Consider the following 18,556-nt stretch of genomic DNA (forward strand, 5'->3'; position numbering starts at 1 on the left):
TTTAAGACCCAAGTGACATTTAAAATCAGGCATCTCAGCAAGCTCTTGTACTAAGGATTTCAATATTTACTTTCTATAAATAACCTCTTTAAAATTTTCTGTTTCTTTGCACTTCTCTGGAGGAAAAACAATTTGATAATACCAAGCATTAAGGAAAATTTGCACAAGGGCAGACAAGGCAAATCTCTGTGTTTAAACAAGGCACTCCCTTCCTCAATTTTTGACCTCCTTTCTTTGAAGATCTGTAAGTTATTAAATTTGATTTTCATTTTTCAAGTTGAATTAAACAGAATTTCTCACTTAATACTTCTAAGTACCCAACTTCAGGAGAAACCACATAAAGATATACACCAAATCATCTCAAAATTTATACAAAAACTTTACTTTGGCTACTGCATATTTGTCTTCAGTGGGTTTAATTGTGTGTAGAAGTAAATGGGGCCCAAAGCACTTAAAGAATCAGAGGTCTGAGGTGTTACTAAGTCCACAAGAGACTTACTTAAGTCCTTTGAAATTCTTTCTAACCTCCCTGGCACACTCAATATGTCTGAGCACGCATTGTTCTCCATCATCAAACACTGCACTGCAAAATCATACTGCAATGTGACTTTTCTATTTGCAGTCCTTTTCATAGGTTTATAGGACACATTGTGAAAGCACCAAGATATTTCCCAAGAGTGGAAAAAAGGGTTTTAAAAGAGTTCTGTAGTCTGGTTAATTGGGTCATTCATCACTGACATCTGTCTTTAGAGCATAGTTAGTATTTGCTTCACAACTGATCATTGGTTATTTTATGGAAATGAATACATTTATTAAAAGAACATATTGGTCTATAATTTTACAGATTTCTGCGTGCAACTAATTATGTAACCGGTAAGTTACTATTAATAAAACTCCCTTCCAGAAATCAACCAGCTTGAAGAAATATTTCAGCCTAGCTTCTGCATTTTAACATTTCTAATATTTTTGTTTGGTTGTTTTTTTGTTTGTTTTCTTTTTTCTTACTCTGCATTTTTGCAGCCTCTGTTTTTGATGGAGAAGGAAAAGCAGGACTCTGGCCGCCAAAACCACATTTCCTATGTTGTGACAGCTAATCCTTGCTGTCACAAGGAGACTAAGCTAACTGGTCAAGGCACTTCTATATCAAAGCGAAGACTTAGTGTGCCGACTTCATGGTGCATCTAGCCCCATCAGTTCAAGGGGCAACGGACCAGAGGTCATTGCTGAACCTTAACCTCTCTCAGAATGGCATGCAGAACTGCCTGGCCAATTTCCTCTGGGTTTTATTTAGCAGGCATATGGCCAGCATGGGAAGCAGCCTTTCCCACAGATGTTTAGTATAAAAGAAGCTATTTATCAGTGTGAGTTATACAGTCAGGCTGTGATCAGAATAGATCAGGTCTCTACATAACACAGCAGTTCTCGTGTTCTCTGAAACAATGGGTTGCAACAGCTAAATTAAAACTAATTCATGCCTGAAGCTCATTTTCTTGCATTATTCTCTCTTGGAGGACACTGATTTACACCCATTTCTCACTGGGACCAATGTTGTCTGTGAGAATGGAAAGGGTCACAGGGCAGATGGTGGCACTGTGCGAGGTGACCAGCTGAGCAGACCTGGGGCAAACACCAGGGGTTTCTGACAGCCCAGGTCCTATCTCTGCTGACCATTCCATCAGTTCCCTGATACAAGCATTTTTGTTCCCCAGAAGCCTTCTAATATTGTGGTCTTTTTGCTGCCCTATTAAAAAATAAACCCAACACAACAGATATCAAATCCATCTGAGTTTCCTTCCCAAAGCAATTGGACTCTATCATCTCATATATTTGCCATTTGTTAGGAGAAGTACCACTCCACATGTTTCACGTGCAAAAAATACCTCAGACATAAATCATCAGTTTTTTCTGGGAACACAAGGACCATGGGTATTAATCCATGGTAATGGTAAAATGTTTGATTGGACAAATTCTCCATTAGGCCTATGAATGTCTCTGAATGTATGACTTCTCTCTAATGTAATGAGATATGTTTTCTGATGTATATCTTTGCATCACATTGGAAAACTGCTCTCTCTTTAGTGATTTATATTTTCTTCCTCTGCCATACCTGTGTGAGGACAGACGTCTTGAACAACCCCACAAGAATTTATTAGCAGCTCTGTAGACTTGAACAATTGCCTTGAGTATTCTTACTTCCATCCTTCACCCTAAAGCCATATGGGTCCTTTACAACCGGTTGCCTTGCAACCATGATAAATATAATTGAATTTACTGATTTACTGAACTTGATTAGACAGAAAACATCATAAGCCAATCCTTCCAACACTTGCAATTAGAAAATATAAAAATAACCTTTTTTGGGCAGGCAGGGGGGAACTGGCATGAGTTTAAGCACTGCACTTCATTTCTGGGGCTGTAACTGAGCCATCCTTTCAGAGCCCAGCTTTTAAAACTAGTCTTTGCAGATGGGTTTGAGAAATTAATGGGTTTATCCTAATTTGCTCCAGTTATAGAGCTTTTCTTAAATTCAAGAGCTTTTCAAAGCCTCTGGGCTTCTGTTTCAGAAAAAGTAGAACCCCCAAATGAGAGCTGCAGAAACCTAAGCCTGCTCCCCCAATCAAATCAGCTTCATCCATTTTCTCCCCTAGAACTCACTGATCCAGTCCATGCCTTTGCTCCCCATGTGGAGGCTGGATAGTCCCAGCACTGACGGAGGGATTGTGAGACCCAGGAGAGCCACCAGCAGCTGCAGTCCTGGCTCTGCTGTGGCGTCAGTGCTGAAAACTGCTGAATGCAATCTTGCACTCAACTCTGAACCCATGGAGATGGAGCATCAGAGCATTCGCCAAGAAACCCTAGTGAGTTTCAAATTAGCATAATAGAAGAGAGATGCTTCAAAGGCTTCTGTATTTAACCACGTTTTGACAAAATTTCATGAGCAAAGCAGTTTTTCCGTGGAGACACACGGCTCTCCCTGTCCAGAAGTCAAATTGATGCTACAAAGCTTGAAGATCTTGTCCTGTCCCAGTGGAACACTTTTGAGAACTCAGGGACATGGGAAAATGAATCATGCCACAATTATCTTGAGAACAGATGACTTTTTCTCTTTTTTTCTTTCTTTTTTTTTTTCTGTTTTGGCAGAAATGTTAAAAAAACCCATCAGTAACTGTAAAATAAAAGTGCAAGTATTCACCCTGAGACAGAGGCCTGGCATAAGACATTTCAGAGCACTGAAAAATAATTTACTCCAGCAGAAGCAGGATTTTACAAGGGAAATTGTTGGCCAAATCTAACTATTGGCAGCACTGCCAGCTCCACTTATAAGAAATAACACGCCTATGCAAATCATCCAGTTATTGAAAATTTACAAACCCCAAATGCTGTGGCTCAGTCATATAGCCAAAAGGAAAGTTTATGACTTCAAGAGATGTTAGCCATATTTTGAGCAATGTCGTTTCAGGAAAGGCTTATAAAAGATTAAGGAAAAAGAGAACTCAGCTGGCACAGTTTTATTAGAAGTTACTTGGTAATGCCTCCAGCTGCTCTGCTACCACTCTTTTCTTCTCCCCCAGTTTCAATTGGAGCTACAGCTTTCCCAGGCAGGGTGAGGCGCCTTCATGTCAGGACCATTACCACATATTGTCTGTCTCCACACTTTCAGCGCAGTTCTTTCAGCATACCTCTGCAGCAGTCATATAGGCTTCTTTTGTGCTCGAGCCTCTCCTCAGCACGTATATGCTGATGTCACTACAATGTCACTTCACAAGGGACTGTGGAGAATGAGGGCTATGCCATGCTTTGAGCCTCTTTGCGTGCAGAGCCCTGCCATGCCCGTGTACTTCACGGATGGGGTTTGATGCTTCGCTGAGAGGGAACACAGTGAACATCTTAATGCAATCCTTTTGCCATGTTGACAAGTGAGATAGTATTATCTTTCTCTTCTTTGCTCTTCACGCTCATGTAGTATGCATAATATATAGAAAGCCACTGTGAATTTCTATTTCTTTTTATCAAATGTCAGAGGATACACAGGAGCTTCTTCAAGACATAAATCTATATGAAAATGGACTTTGGGTTTTTGCTATGCACTGCTATAACTTGCTTGGTACTTTGGAAATGTGATCAGTGGTGCCAGGTGTGCAAAGGATTGCAACCTCTATTTCAACCAAGTCTGGAAACAACAAACTTTGTGTTCAGTTATCACAGACCAAAAAGCCAGTGCTCCAAGTAATAATTTACACTGCAAGACAACATTCCTACTTTGGCAGTTTCATACTAGCCTGTATTTCTCCCCTCTTGTAGTAATGAGGCACCACTAAAAAGTGAATTTTTTAATTAGCCAATCTTAAAATACACTTGCTTCTATCAGACTCTGTGTAGCAGCCACCCTGTCTTGTAATCTCCACAATTTGGACTCCTCTCCATTTTTGCATGCTGGTATAGAAAAGCTGTAGCTGCCCCATCCCTGATAGTGTTCAAGAACAGGTTGGATGGGGCTTAGAGCAACCCGATCTAGTGTAAGGTGTCACTGCCTGTGACAGGGGGTTGGAATTAAGTGATCTTTAAGGTCCCTTCCGACCCAAACCACTCTATGATTCTATGATCTCTGCCTTTTGACATTTACCCAAGAATTTATTGTATGTGCCCACATCTCTATCCTGCTTAAAAGAGTCATCATAAGAAAAAAGTGAAATAATAGGGGAGAAAACATCAATAAATGGAGATATAAACAGAAAAAGAGGAATCAGCTCATTTTTGACAGATAGAAAAATGTAGCAAGCCTACAACCCCCCTCAGATTCTAAGAGCAAAGAAAGTAATTTGAGAAAGATATAGTTATTCATTGCAAGGGTAAAATAAGATACATTTTAATATTTTCAAGCCAGCTTATGGTTCACATTTCGTATTCTTACAATAGACAGACGAGTGTTCTAGCATTAAGTACATTTTCCCCAATATGCCCTTTTATATTTTACACACAATTTGAAACATCTGGTAAATGACTTGTTTTCCTGAAGCACAGCAGAGAGCATGCTTGGATGATCCAGTGCTGTTTGTGAAAAGTTTTTCTCTGTGGAACACTTCCCTTCTTCCATTTCCTCTCCATTTTTGCTATTTGCTTATTCTGAAATAACTAACACTTATCTGAAAGTACCATAACAGATTATTTATTGTGCTGTAAGAATGAAACAAAATATACTACAGATGCCATGTTTTACTACTGAAAGATCACAACGTTATTAAGACATGGTCTTTAGAAATAAGAATGGTTCTCTTGAGAATGATGAACTGAGATGCCACATTACTGTAGTACAGACCATTGTGCCATTGCTTATTTGGAATCTGTTGTTTATTTTAAGAGTGAATATTTTTTGGCAGGCAGCTTTACATAGAGGTGTTCTCTGACTCTATTTATTTTGAAAATATCATTGAATGCCATTTAATATATGCCCTAGTCATCTTTTCCACTCACTTCCTAGATGATACATGAGATTTTTCAGTTTTCAGCTACAGTTAAGGAGGGTTGACTTTTTGTTGCAGTAAACCATACAGCCTGCTATAGTACCAAATAGCCTTCCAATGGCATGTTTGTTCTGAGGATGCCACTATCAACCTTGCCTAATATGACCTGTTTACAGTCATAAACAAGATAGGACTTCTGGCTAGCTCAGATTAAATTTGTTAGGCAGATATTATGGGAACTATTACCTTCTGCTCTTTGACTAGAAACACTATAAGAGGTACAAAAATAAACAAATCTCTGCAACACATTTCTATATCTAGCAAAGTATTATGTTGAGTGCTCATTCCACTTCTCAATCCTTACAAGCCTCATACTTGTTGTTTGTTGGGTTGTTTTGTTTGTTTTTTTTTTTTTTTAGTTTTAGCCCTGAAATTGGTTACATTCTTAGCAATAAAATTCTAGCAGTCAGTATGCTCAAAAAACTTGCATTCAAGTACAGCAAAATAATACTGACCTTATACAAGTCTCTCTTCCACCAAGCCGAATGCATCCCTCTAGTCATTTTAGTGCCATCTGCATGCTAGTTTACACATTTTTTGTCTAGAAGAAATTAAGAATGAGGTGAGCAAAAAGTATCAACCACTGCAAGACCACTCTTGCAATCCATCCAAGAATGGTGCTCTCTGGAGATGAATAATTTATAGCAGTAGGTTTTACATATATGAGTCCAATGAGTGAATAATTTGAGCATGTCAATTTCTGGACTGAAGATTATTTCCTTTCCTTGTATCTTGTGTGAGATTATTTCCAGGGGTAACTAACAGTGAAGGCTTCTACTCCCTCCTTCCTTTAAAGAGGGGGAAAAAAATACATTTTTCACAAAACCCATAGCGTATTCAAGAACTGGATGTGAAATGCAGAAATACAAACCTTTTCTCCTAATGCAGATGGCTGCTTCATCAAAAGCAAAGCACTTTTTTCACACAATAATAATTTTAGGAAGCTTGTGGGGGTGGGAGGGGAGGGAAGCTTATAAATAGATATGACACCTTAGGCAACTTATCTTTTAAAAACAAACCCGCAAAACATTAGTTACCATGAAATTCACCCAGGCTTGGTAATGACCACAACTATTCTCACATTATATCACAAAATATAAACATACATTCAGAAGTACAGCTGGACATGAGAAGTGATGAGATTATGGAAAGGTAATGGGGAAAGGTTCAAGGAATCTCTCCCTCTACATACCACAAAAGTTAAAGAAAAATGCAATCACAGAAGTGGAGTGTGTTTCCTCTGATTAAACATGAAACACAATCTGTGGAAACTTGTCAGATTTTCTGACTGGCAACTACTATCTTCAAAACCATAATGAAAATAGCACTTCAGACTATAGACATTTGTTATGAATTTTAGTTTGTAAAAGAAGTAATTCTGTCAGTGACGTCTATGACAGACCCACCTTCTAAATGGAAATTAGAGACTCTGTAGGAGTTTCAATTGCTCCAAATCTTTTCAGAAGTTTTGTAACAGCAAAAAAAATCATCTAACAACTCTAGGTCACTGATGGAGAAAGAGGCAAAGGAGGAAAGGGAGTGAGGGCATTCACAAGGACATATGACCTCCAGAGTTCACCTTTCTCCATCCCTTCTTCAAACCAGTTGGCACACTGAGGTCACCAAGAAATGTTCAGCGATGAACAGAAAATACAGAAGGAAATTTAAAGATTTTAAGCTTTATAAGAGAAGAATGTATAAGAAGGATGCCATATTCTGCATAATTCTTTTCAATAAATAGAAATTACACTGTCTCTTGACTCTTGTGCTTCACAGACTGCTCATACACTTTAGGTAAAATCAGAATGCAACAGAATCAACACCCTTATGTTAACTTGAACCATTACTCTGTTTCTTTGCTGTTATGACCATTTTTCTCTTCTAAGAGTTCCTAATTAGTAGTCTTATTGCAACAAATCAGGATGACAGTTTATTACTCCATTTCTGTTAGAAATAATATCTAGCAATGTGTAGTCATCTAAGACTTACAGAAACTGTGGATACAAAATAATATTTTATGGACTACACAAGAGATAGAAAACTAAATTGCTGGAATGTTCCACATAAAAAAACAAATCAAAACAGAACCCAAAAGAACAAAATCCAAACATACAAACCCATAAGGACTTTGGTGAGGGGAGTAGATAAATTTAAAAATAAATCTATAGATAACTTCATATGTCACAGTAATCCCCCAAACTGTGATTATTCTAAAGCAAGATTAGAATTTGACCCTTTACTAAATACTACCAAGCCAAAATCAATAAAATCTTCACTCAGTTCCAATATGAACAACAGCAAAACATTGACACTTAGGTGGTGAGAAGTGGAATTAGGAAAACATAAAACTTTCCTAGAACTCCATCTATAACTTGACTGTTTATAAGTGGGTATATATATGAGCAAAAACTGTTTTTTCTGATGTTGAGGGCACCTGATAGGAAGCTGACCAGCCGCAGTTCCTTGAAACTGCTGGCATAAATAATACTTCTACCAGCCCATTATCTCATTATTTCTGTGGCAGATAGGATTGAAAGGAATTGCTTTCCAAACTGTAACTGAGCGAGAACAACTCCATCTCTGTCTCCATGTCCAAAAGCATGTAAGCACAAGAAACAAGTGAATTTTCTGTAGTGGCAGTAATATGCAAGCCTGGATGTATATCTGTGAAGGACTGAAATACCTAGGTGGCAGCTGCATTCACTGACTAAAGCAAGATTTGGTTGCTGGAAATCTACTGTGATGACTTGTAAGCAGAAAAACTCAGTTTATATGATCTTCCCATCTCAATACACAGATGTGGAAACACCGAAAGAAATTTTCTTTAAAATATCTGATACTACACTGAATGGATCCATAGCACTTAAATGAGTCTTGTCAGAGGAAGTCACCAGTCACTTATCGTCAAAGAATCCAGAAAGGAAAACAGAAATTGCTGTCTGAAACACAGAATAAATCCAAAACTTCTGGCATAATCTGTTAGTCACTGCAGAAGTTGGAGTAGCACATGAAAGAGGATCACAGTATCACAGTATGCTAGAGATTGGAAGGGACCTCGAAAGATCATCTAGTCCAATCCCCCTGCCGGAGCAGGAACACCTAGATAATGTTACACAGGAATGTGTCCAGGCGGGTTTTGAATGTCTCCAGGGAAGGAGACTCCACAACCTCCCTGGGCAGCCTGTTCCAGTGTTCTGTCACCCTCACTGAGAAGAAGTTTCTTCTCAAGTTTAAGTGGAACCTCTTGTGTTCCAGTTTGCACCCATTACCCCTTGTCCTATCATTGTTTGCCACTGAGTAGAGCCTGGCTCCATCCTCGTGACACTCCCCCTTTATATATTTATAGACACTTATAAGGTCACCCCTCAGTCTCCTCTTCTCCAAACTATAGAGACCCAGCTCCCTCAGTCTTTCCTCATAAGGGAGATGCTCCACTCCCTTAATCATCTTAGTTGCCCTGCGCTGGACTCTCTCCAGCAGGTCCCTGTCCTTCTTGAACTGAGGGGCCCAGAACTAGACACAATATTCCAGATGGGGTCTCACCAGGGCAGAGTAGAGGGGAAGGAGGACCTCTCTCGACCTACTAACCACCGCCCTTCTAATACACCCCAGGATGCCATTGGCCTTCTTGGCCACAGGGGCACAGTGTTGGCTCATGGTCATCCTGTCGTCCACTAGGACCCCCAGGTCCCTCTCCCCTACACTGCTCTCTAACAGGTCGCTTCCCAACCTATACTGGAACCTGGGGTTGCTCCTGCCCAGATGCAGGACTCTACACTTTCCCTTGTTATATTTCATCAAGTTATTCCCTGCCCAACTCTCCAGCCTGTCCAGGTCTCGCTGGATGGCAGCACAGCCTTCTGGCGTGTCAGCCACTCCTCCCAGCTTAGTGTCATCAGCAAACTTGCTGATAGTACACTCAATTCCCTCATCTAAATCATTGATGAATATATTAAATAATACCGGTCCCAGTACTGACCCTTGAGGCACTCCACTAGTTACAGGCCTCCAACTAGACTCAGCCCCATAGACTACAACTCTCTGGCTTCTCTCCTTCAGCCAGTTCACAGTCCACCTCACTACCTGATCATCCAGTCCACACTTCCTCAATTTAGCTGTGAGGATGCTGTGGGAGACTGTGTCAAATGCTTTGCTGAAGTCAAGGTAGATCACATCCACCGCTCTGCCATCATCCATCCACCTTGTTATTTCCTCATAAAAGGCTAAGAGATTGGTCAAACATGATTCCCCCCTGGTGAAGCCATGTTGACTGCCCCTCATAACCCTCTTATCCTTGATATGCCTTAAGATGGCACCAAGGATAAGGTGTTCCATCACTTTCCCAGGGATGGAGGTGAGGCTGACCGGTCTATAGTTACCCGGGTCCTCCTTCTTGCCCTTTTTGAAGACTGGAGTGACATTTGCTTTCCTCCAGTCCTCAGGCACCTCTCCCGTTTCCCAAGACTTGGTAAAGATGATGGAGAACGGTCTAGCAATGACTTCTGCCAGTTCCCTCAGCACCCGCGGGTGCATCCCATCTGGACCCATGGATTTATGGATGTCCAGATTGCTCAACTGATCTCTAACCCATTCCTCATCGACTAAGGCAAACCGCTCCGTCGACCTGACTTCATCTAAGGTCTCAGGGGTACAGGGCTCTTCAGGACTGCCTGCAGCAGAGTAGACAAAGAAGGCACTCAGTAACTCTGCCATCTCTGTATCTTCTGTCACCAGGGCACCCATCCCGTTCATCAGTGGGCCTACATTGCCTCTGGTGTTAGTTTTGTCTGCCATGTATTTGAAAAAGCTCTTTTTGCTGTCCTTGACCCTTCTCGCCAGGTTTAATTCTAAGGAGGCCTTAGTCATCCTAGCTGTCTTCCTACATCCTCTAGCAGCAGCCTTATATTCCTCCCAGGTGGCCAGCCCCTCCTTCCATGACCTGTAAACTCTCCTCTTCCACTTGAGCATACCCAGCAGTTCCCTATTTAGCCACGCAGGTCTCTTGGCCCTCTTCCTTGACTTCCTACGTGTCGGGATGCTCCGATCTTGAGCACGGAAAAAGCAGTCCTTGAATGTCAACCAACTATCATGGGCCCCTTTACCTTCAAGCAGCCTTGCCCATGGGATTTCCCCTAGCAATTGCTTGAAAAGGCCAAAGTTTGCCCTGCTAAAGTCCAGGGTTGCAATTCTACTTGGTATTCTCCTAGTCCTACCACACAAGATCCTGAACTCCACCATCTCGTGGTCGCTGCAACCAAGGCAGCCCTCAACCCTTACTGCTTCAACCAGATCCTCCTTGTTAGTGAGGATGAGATCCAGCAGTGCTCCTCTCCTGGTCGGCTCATCCACCATTTGCAGGAGGAAGTTATCATCCATACACTGGAGGAACCTCCTGGACTGTGGCTGGGTTGCCGAGTGGTCCTTCCAGCAAACATCAGGGAAGTTAAAATCCCCCACGACGACCACGGCCTGTGACTGTGAGGCCTCTCTCAGCTGCCTGTAGAAGGCCTCGTCAACTTCCTCACCCTGATCTGGTGGTCTGTAACAGACACCTACAGCAGTATCACCCCTGCCAGCCTGCCCCTTAATTCTCACCCACAGACTCTCAACTCGCTCGTCATCTGTCCCTGGACAGAACTCGGTGCATTGTAGTTGCTCCCGCACATAAAGAGCAACCCCACCACCCCTCCTGGCTGGCCTGTCTTTCCTGAAAAGGACATAGCCCTCCATGACTATATTCCAGTCATGTGAGCTGTCCCACCACGTCTCTGTAATTGCCACCAGATCATAGTCTCCTGACTTAACACAGGTTTCCAACTCCTCCTTCTTATTTCCCATGCTGCGCGCATTGGTGTACAGACATTTCAGGGAGCGAACTGAGCACACCGATTTCACAAACTGTCAATAAAACAGCAAGAGGGAAAACTTACAGGGCTTCCCAACACACAGGACTTGCTAAGTGGAGCCACCATGGGCAGGGATGGCAGAACCTTGTTTGCTTCCTCAGAGACATCCAAGTAGGAGAAGGGATTTAGTCAAGGAATAAGAAGTTACAAGGACTCTTTGCTACATATGTGTACAAGTCAGACATTCTGCCCCAGGAGGAAGAGTACTGTCAAATAAGTACTCGATTACCTAAAATTAGAACCAGTGAACCTGGTTAACATTATTCTGCAAGCTGCTGCCTTAGGACATGCTTGATATTGAGAAGATTCATTTCTATTCATGTATTTTAGCCTACCAAGTGAAATTTTAATAAATAAATGTTGTGGCTCTGAACTTTTCTGTGTTTCTGTGCAGATTTGCAAAATCAGTTTGCCATACTGACTGGATAGAAGCTTATTTGAAACTGAATGCACTGGAAAAATGTGCAAGACCAAGACCATGATGAAGAAAATAACTAGAATTTCATACAAGCACTAGTAAGGGGAGAATAATTATGTAACTAAGCTCCCTGCATGCTCTTCACAAACCTTTGTAACTAGAAAAAACAGTAACTTTTAAGGAAAAAAAAACCACCATGGAGACTGCAAGTCGAAAGATTTTATGAGAACCATTAAAGGGCCTTTGTTGTCTTTACATCTCACTTGGCCTATGTTGTAGGTTTCATGCTGCTTACCTAAATCTAAAATATGGGAACAGAATTGCTTAAAATCAAGCAAATATACTATTAATGAAGTCTAGGTCAATAACTGACATATCTGTAATTTTACCTCAGAGGTTGTTTATTCATGTCTGTATGTCCTCCACTTTTTACTTAGTTTACTTAGCTAAAAAAAAAAGTCACATGTAAGAGTTTTTACAGTTAAAACCATAGGCTTAATACTATTTAGTGAGCTGATGTGACACATCACAAGTTAGACCAAGTTATGCAACCTCTGAAGAAAAATTTTAATTTCCCTTTCCCAGGAGTCATTTATTTTGTAGATTCCCATGTCATTTAAGGGTTTCTTTTCACAAATAGTAATATATTATAAATTTATAGTATTCACTGGAAAAAGAAACTAATGCTGGAAAATCAAAGCCTGTCCAACCATACATGCAGTGCAATCCCCACTACTTACCCAAGTACTCAGTATTTGCCCCTACCTTCCTCACTACCACCAGAAAGAGAACTGTGGTTAATCATTGAAAGAGCCATAGTATTTTGCATGAGGTTCTGGGGCATGAATTTTATAGCTTGGCTTTCATGTGTTGATGCAAAATCATTCTTTTTGCAGTTCTTTACAAAAGAATTTTGCCTAACTTTTATGTCTTTGAAGGAAGTAGAATTAGGGAAGGGAAACTGAAAACACTACGGACTAATTCTGCTCTCAGACTCTCTACAATGTCATATGGCTCGCTCACTTGCTTCTGAGTACATACCTTTAATGTCAGCAGGATAGAAGAATGGGGTCAATGTCATGGAGACACCAAGGTTTGACCCTTCACTGTGAAAGGAGGCAGGGATTTGCATGTCTCAACTTGACTGGTGGTATCTACCTGTCGCATGAAGCCTGAGCAGCATCATCCCAGGAAGAGGAGACATAAGTGAGGGGAGGCAGAAGTCTTGACGATTTGAATTACTATGCCTCCTCAGCCACACCTGTTAGCTTCCAACATGCCCATCTTTCTCCAGTGATGATACTGGGCAGCTGCAGTTCTCCAGAGTACACCTAAAAACACTGGCTGGGAAGGTGTTCACAGCATCATTTTAACAGGCAGGATTGATGTTTGGCAAGACTGTTTTCTAAGAAGCATTAGTTTTTCCTTCTTTTGTATAGACTTTAAAGTGCCCTGGAGTCCTTGCCACCAGTATGGGAATATAGACTTGTCTTTCCAGAGTAATTAAGACCCTATATATGAGCTATCAAGTCTGATTTGCTCCTATTTCAATTAGCTTTGAGTTTAATTCATCTTAGCTGTACATAGCATGGGGCAGCCATAATGGGTACTCAGCAACAACAAACATTTTACCTTCATTTTTATGTTCATGGGTGATTGCACTTTGCTAAAGCATGAATGTCCCAGCTGTGGGATGGTGCTAAGTGCCGTACCATCACAGGAAGGGACTTCCCGCACCCCAAAGACCTGTCCTTGCCATTTGATCTAAGGGCAACGAGATCTGCCAACACTGCTCAGGCTGGAGTCGATGAACTGGAGCATTTATTTTATGACAGTCATGCAAGTTGTCATTGTGCTCAGCACACCGCTCAGAGCCATGGTGGGTATGTCACTACAGCAATATACAGGTTGGCAGAGGTAACATGAGACATGGCAATATCATGCAACAAGTTTAAATGAACTTACTATACATGCCGCATGGCAGATGACTGGAGGCGTAAAGATGTATCTGCAAGAGGTCTGAGATGTGATGACCAGTAGCCATCTGGATAGTGCAAAATGCAGAGTGAAAAAGCAAAGTATATTCACAGTAAACAAGGCTTTTCTCCTCATAGGAGGTTCTGTTAGTAAGAAACTAAAATAATGTCAACGACTCGGACATAAAACCAGCACATAAAGGCCTAGTCTGTCCTATAATCATAGAATCATAGAATCGTTAGGGTTGGAAAGGACCTTAAGATCATCTAGTTCCAACCCCCCCTGCCATGGGCAGGGACACCTCACACTAAACCATGTCACCCAAGGCCTTGTCCAACCTGGCCTTGAACACCACCAGGGATGGAGCATTCACAACCTCCCTGAGCAACCCATTCCAGTGCCTCACCACCCTAACAGGAAAGAATTTCCTTCTTATATCCAACCTAAACTTCCCCTGTTTAAGTTTTAACCTGTTGCCCCTTGTCCTGTCACTACAGTCTCTACCCAAAAGAATCTTCTATTCCACACCTGCCTTCAGGGCTTGTGTAAAGAACGGGAGCCTCCTCTCAGGTGGAGACCTTATAGCAGTGTTCCAGTACCAAAAGAGGGCCTACAAGAAAACTGGACAGGAGCATTTTACAAGGGCATTGTCCTGGGTTCCGCAGTAGCAGTCATGTTTTTCCTTTGTGTTAGCTGGTGCAGTGCTGTGTTTTGACTTCCAGCTTGAGAACAGTGTTGGTGAAGTCGATGTTTCCGGTTGTTGCTAAGTGATGTTTACCCTGACCAAGGACTCTGTAAGGCTCATGCTCTGCCAGGGAGGAGGGGAAGCTAAAAAGAACTGTCGTGGTTTAAACCCAGTCAGGTAGCTTGTTCACTCACTCCCAGTGAGTGGTGCCGAGCTGACAACAATCGAGGTCCGTGTCCGTCTCCCCCCCCGCCTCCCCGCACCGGGGCTCTCCCCTTCCCTGCTCCCGGAGGAACGGGGAGGAGGATCGAGAGAGTGCAACTCCTACGGGTTGAGACAAAAACAGTCCAGCAACAAATCACCACCGCTACTATCAGCTACAACAATGACAAGGGAAAATAACAAGGGAAGAGAATACGATACCACCGGCCAAGAAAACGAGTTCCACCCGGAAGCCCGTGTCCTTCCGGGTAACTCCCAGTTACCCCTCACCCCGGGCATGACGTGCTGTGGTATGGAATACCTCCCCGGCTAGCCCGGGTCAGGCGCCCCATCTCTGCTTCCTCACAGCCTCTCCTCCTCCCTGGCAGAGCATGAGCCTCACAAAGTCCTTGGTCAGGGTAAACATCACTTAGCAACAACCGAAAACATCGGTATCACCAGCACTGTTCTCAAGCTGGAAGTCAAAACACAGCACTGCACCAGTTAACACAAAGGAAAAACATGACTGCTACTGCGGAACCCAGGACAGGCATGTAGAAACAGGACAAGGGGGAATGGCTTCAAGCCGAAAGAGGAGAGATTTAGATTAGACATTAGGAAGAAATTCTTCACTATGAGAGTAGTGAGACACTGACACAGGTTGCCCAGAGAAGCTGTGGATGCTCCACTGCTGGCAGTGTTCAAGGCCAGGCTGGACAGGCCCGATCTAAGTGGAAGGTGTCCCTGCCCATGGCAAAGGTGTTGGAACCAGATGATCTTTAAGGTCCATTCCAACCCAAACTGTTCTATGAGTCTATCAGATAAAGTGCATCTGCATCTGCATCTGCTTGCAAATGGAGATCCACACTAGCCTGGCTGATGGTGAGGTTATCCAGGGGCAAGTATTGCCATTTGGGTTGCCTTTGTGTCATTCACACCTCTGTTTACTTGGTTGACATTGTCCTTCCTGAATCTACAGAGCTAATAGCAAACCAGCTGGTCTACCCTCTTCATCTAGAGGAAGCCAAGATAAGGGCAGAGATAAATTACCTCACAGCAGACAAAAGGAAAGCAGAAGGCACTCAGGGGGTGAAAAGGGAGCCTGACCCCAGCCCAACAGGTTAGTGTGCCAGCCCTCACCTCAGATCAAAGGATCTGCAAACCAGCAGAGGCCTCTGAGGCAAGGGGAGGGAAGGGGAGAACGGGCCAGTGTGGCTGCAGAGGCTCCTCTGGGATACCAGCACCCACAGGCATGGCATCCATCCCTGCCTGGGCTGGGCATTAAGGGACCTGTGACCAGCAGAACCCACAAACCCCAGTGAGTGCCCTGCCAACCTCATCTCTGAGTCCCTCTGTCACCTGCTGAGCAAGGGAGAGGGCTGGTGAAGCCTGTCTGACCATTTATTGCATGTGGTGGTGAAGAAGGAGGGTTAAAAAATAAGCTTACTTCTCCTAGGGTGTTCCAGGGACTGAGGGTATCACATTGATTTTGAAGTGAAACTCATCCTTAATTTCAACAGAGCGTTTGAATTTTGCTTCAAAACAGCTATCGCAAGCATTAACTTGCTCTCTCTCCTTTTATTTTAGCATTCTGTGTGCCCAAGAAAAATACACGTTTCATGGGTGGGAGAAAACAAAAAAGGTACAAAGAAAGCAAGCTTTTCAATGCAGAAAGAGAATGGAGGAGAAAGAGAAGACCATATGGTCCAGATACTATGGCTGCTTATTGTACAACATGCAGAGGCAGGAATTTAGGCTCTGCTGTTGTGCTTGAATAACACATGGACGTTTGTTAATGTAGACCCCATCACATTTGAAAGACCTACTCAGCCTTTGGCAAATAACAAATAATCCTATCCAATTTAAAACTAAAAAAAACACTATAAAAATAGAACGCTTATTTGCGCAACTATTAAGATGAAAAAAGTTATAGACTAATATAAACAATAAGGGATTAATTACCTTTATTCTACTCCAGCCATAACAAATAGGCCACTCATTAATTTTTACAGCACCTGCTAACAGCTTTTCAGAATTTCTTTCTAACATTTGCAACATATACACCATTGCACAATATTTATATTTCAAACAAAAAAAGAAAGCTTCCTGCTCTCAAAAATAGTTATTTCTGATAAAGCCACTTAAGATAATTCCGTACCTCTTGATCTTAAACTTGCCAACAGCATCATTTCACCACTTATTACACACATAAAAGAGCATACAGGCTGTAAAGATAAGTACCAGAAAGGCAGGAAATTTAGTAATTAAAGACTGCATCACAATACATCTTAACCTCCATCCCTTACAGCAAGCATTGGCCTGTAATTACCTCTATTATTGCAGCACTGTAGCACAAAGCCACTGCCCCACATTCAACCAGCTGCAGCTAATTCAAAGGCTGCAACCAACATGTCCCACTCAATCTTTTCTTCCAAGAGGTATTTCTTGCATCTGCCAGCTGGGCCATGTTAAACTAATCAGTATGAACAGAGCAGGAAAGGTGAAGGTGAACTCCTAGCTTGGGGCAGCTCAGTCCTGTGCTTGGCTTTCCTGGCTGGCTGGGGAGAAGGACATGGTCATTCCATGTCATTACCTTGGAAACAGCCCTTGGGTTTGTGAAACAGGAGCAAAAAAAAGCTCTGACCCATACTGACTGCAAAGAAAATGTCAGTGCTAAGAACTCTTTCTTTGGAGACCACCACTCTCACCTGTGTCTTTCTTGCTGAAAGCTACCCATAAGAAGACTTTCTGAGTCAAAAGCCTTATCTGAATCTGTGGTCCTGCTCAGCTGAAATAGCTAATGATTAAATGATAGCAAATACTGATAAAGTTAATAAATGGGCCAAATGCTGCCCCTTGTTGCCATTGTTTCTCTTCCTTTGGTAGGATGAGAAGTCTGAAATTGTTGGATCTTCTTCTCTGTCCAAGGACTTCCCACTCTCAGGTGATATGGAGAGCCTTGTCAGTGAAGATGGTCGTGTCTCTGGCGTGGAGGAAGCCTACCTGAACAGCTCTCTTGTAGCGGAGTCTACCTAGCCACTTGCCTTCATTTGCCTGTGATGGAGGAAAGCGGTATAGTGCTGCATTTTCCTGCTTTTTCTCTGTGGTGTGCCATCCTTGCTCTCTGCACAGTTTGGACAGACTGGGGAGTCTGGAATATTCCAAACTCTACTTAATAAGTGCTTCCAGTTGTAATTGTGATTTTAAGAGTTCTGGGTCCAAACCTCCCTTCTGTGACTTTGCTAAAAGGAACAGACTGATCTTCCTCTGCTTATAAAGGGAATTGCATTGACTTCATGTGGCTCTACTGTTATAAGCATATCCATAGGGCTGAACTCTTTAATCAAAACACTGAGGTTTGCATTTATTGTTACTACGTAGCACTAGCAAATGCATTTCATTCCCTGCTCTCTCTTCATCTGTCAATATGGTATAAGAGCAAAGTGTTGTGGAAAATCACTTCATCAGGAAGGAATCAAACGCCATTGCAAAAGTTTCCTTAGAGTAATCCCATAATCTGGCAGTTCTTTGAAGAAGTCGTACATCTGTAATGTGCAGACATCTTATTGCTAGGGAACTCGCCTGTAATGACTATTTGATGTTAAATTTAAGCTGAAACAAGACTGTGGTAACTGTTGCTTCTGCATGACACTGCCTACATATTTGGATTTCAAAGGATTGTAATATTAAATTGTTTAAAAATAACATCTATTGGTTCCAAAAATAGTGCTGCCATTCTCAGATTTTAAAGTGTTGCTGACTGTGCTTTATCTTCTGAGAGTTTGTCAGCTTTTCTATCACAGCCCCTGCTGAGAAGCATATGGGGTAGGTTTTATTACCTTCAGCT

At 42.2% G+C, this 18,556-nt stretch overlaps 1 long non-coding RNA gene across 1 annotated transcript in view; it reads right to left on the minus strand.

Moving 5' to 3' along the window:
• Window positions 1-17,418, minus strand: part of LOC134165492 (uncharacterized) — an 81,841-nt gene extending 64,423 nt beyond the window's left edge. The window contains exon 1 of the long non-coding RNA XR_009965561.1: window positions 17,039-17,418. This is a non-coding gene — a long non-coding RNA (uncharacterized LOC134165492). The remainder of the gene's footprint in view (window positions 1-17,038) is intronic.
• Between the last annotated feature and the right edge of the window lie 1,138 nt (window positions 17,419-18,556).

The sequence above is a fragment of the Pezoporus occidentalis genome, unplaced genomic scaffold, assembly GCF_034315485.1.
Source record: "Pezoporus occidentalis ecotype Australia unplaced genomic scaffold, CSIRO_AGI_Poc_V1 ctg24, whole genome shotgun sequence".
NCBI lineage: Eukaryota > Metazoa > Chordata > Aves > Psittaciformes > Psittacidae > Pezoporus > Pezoporus occidentalis.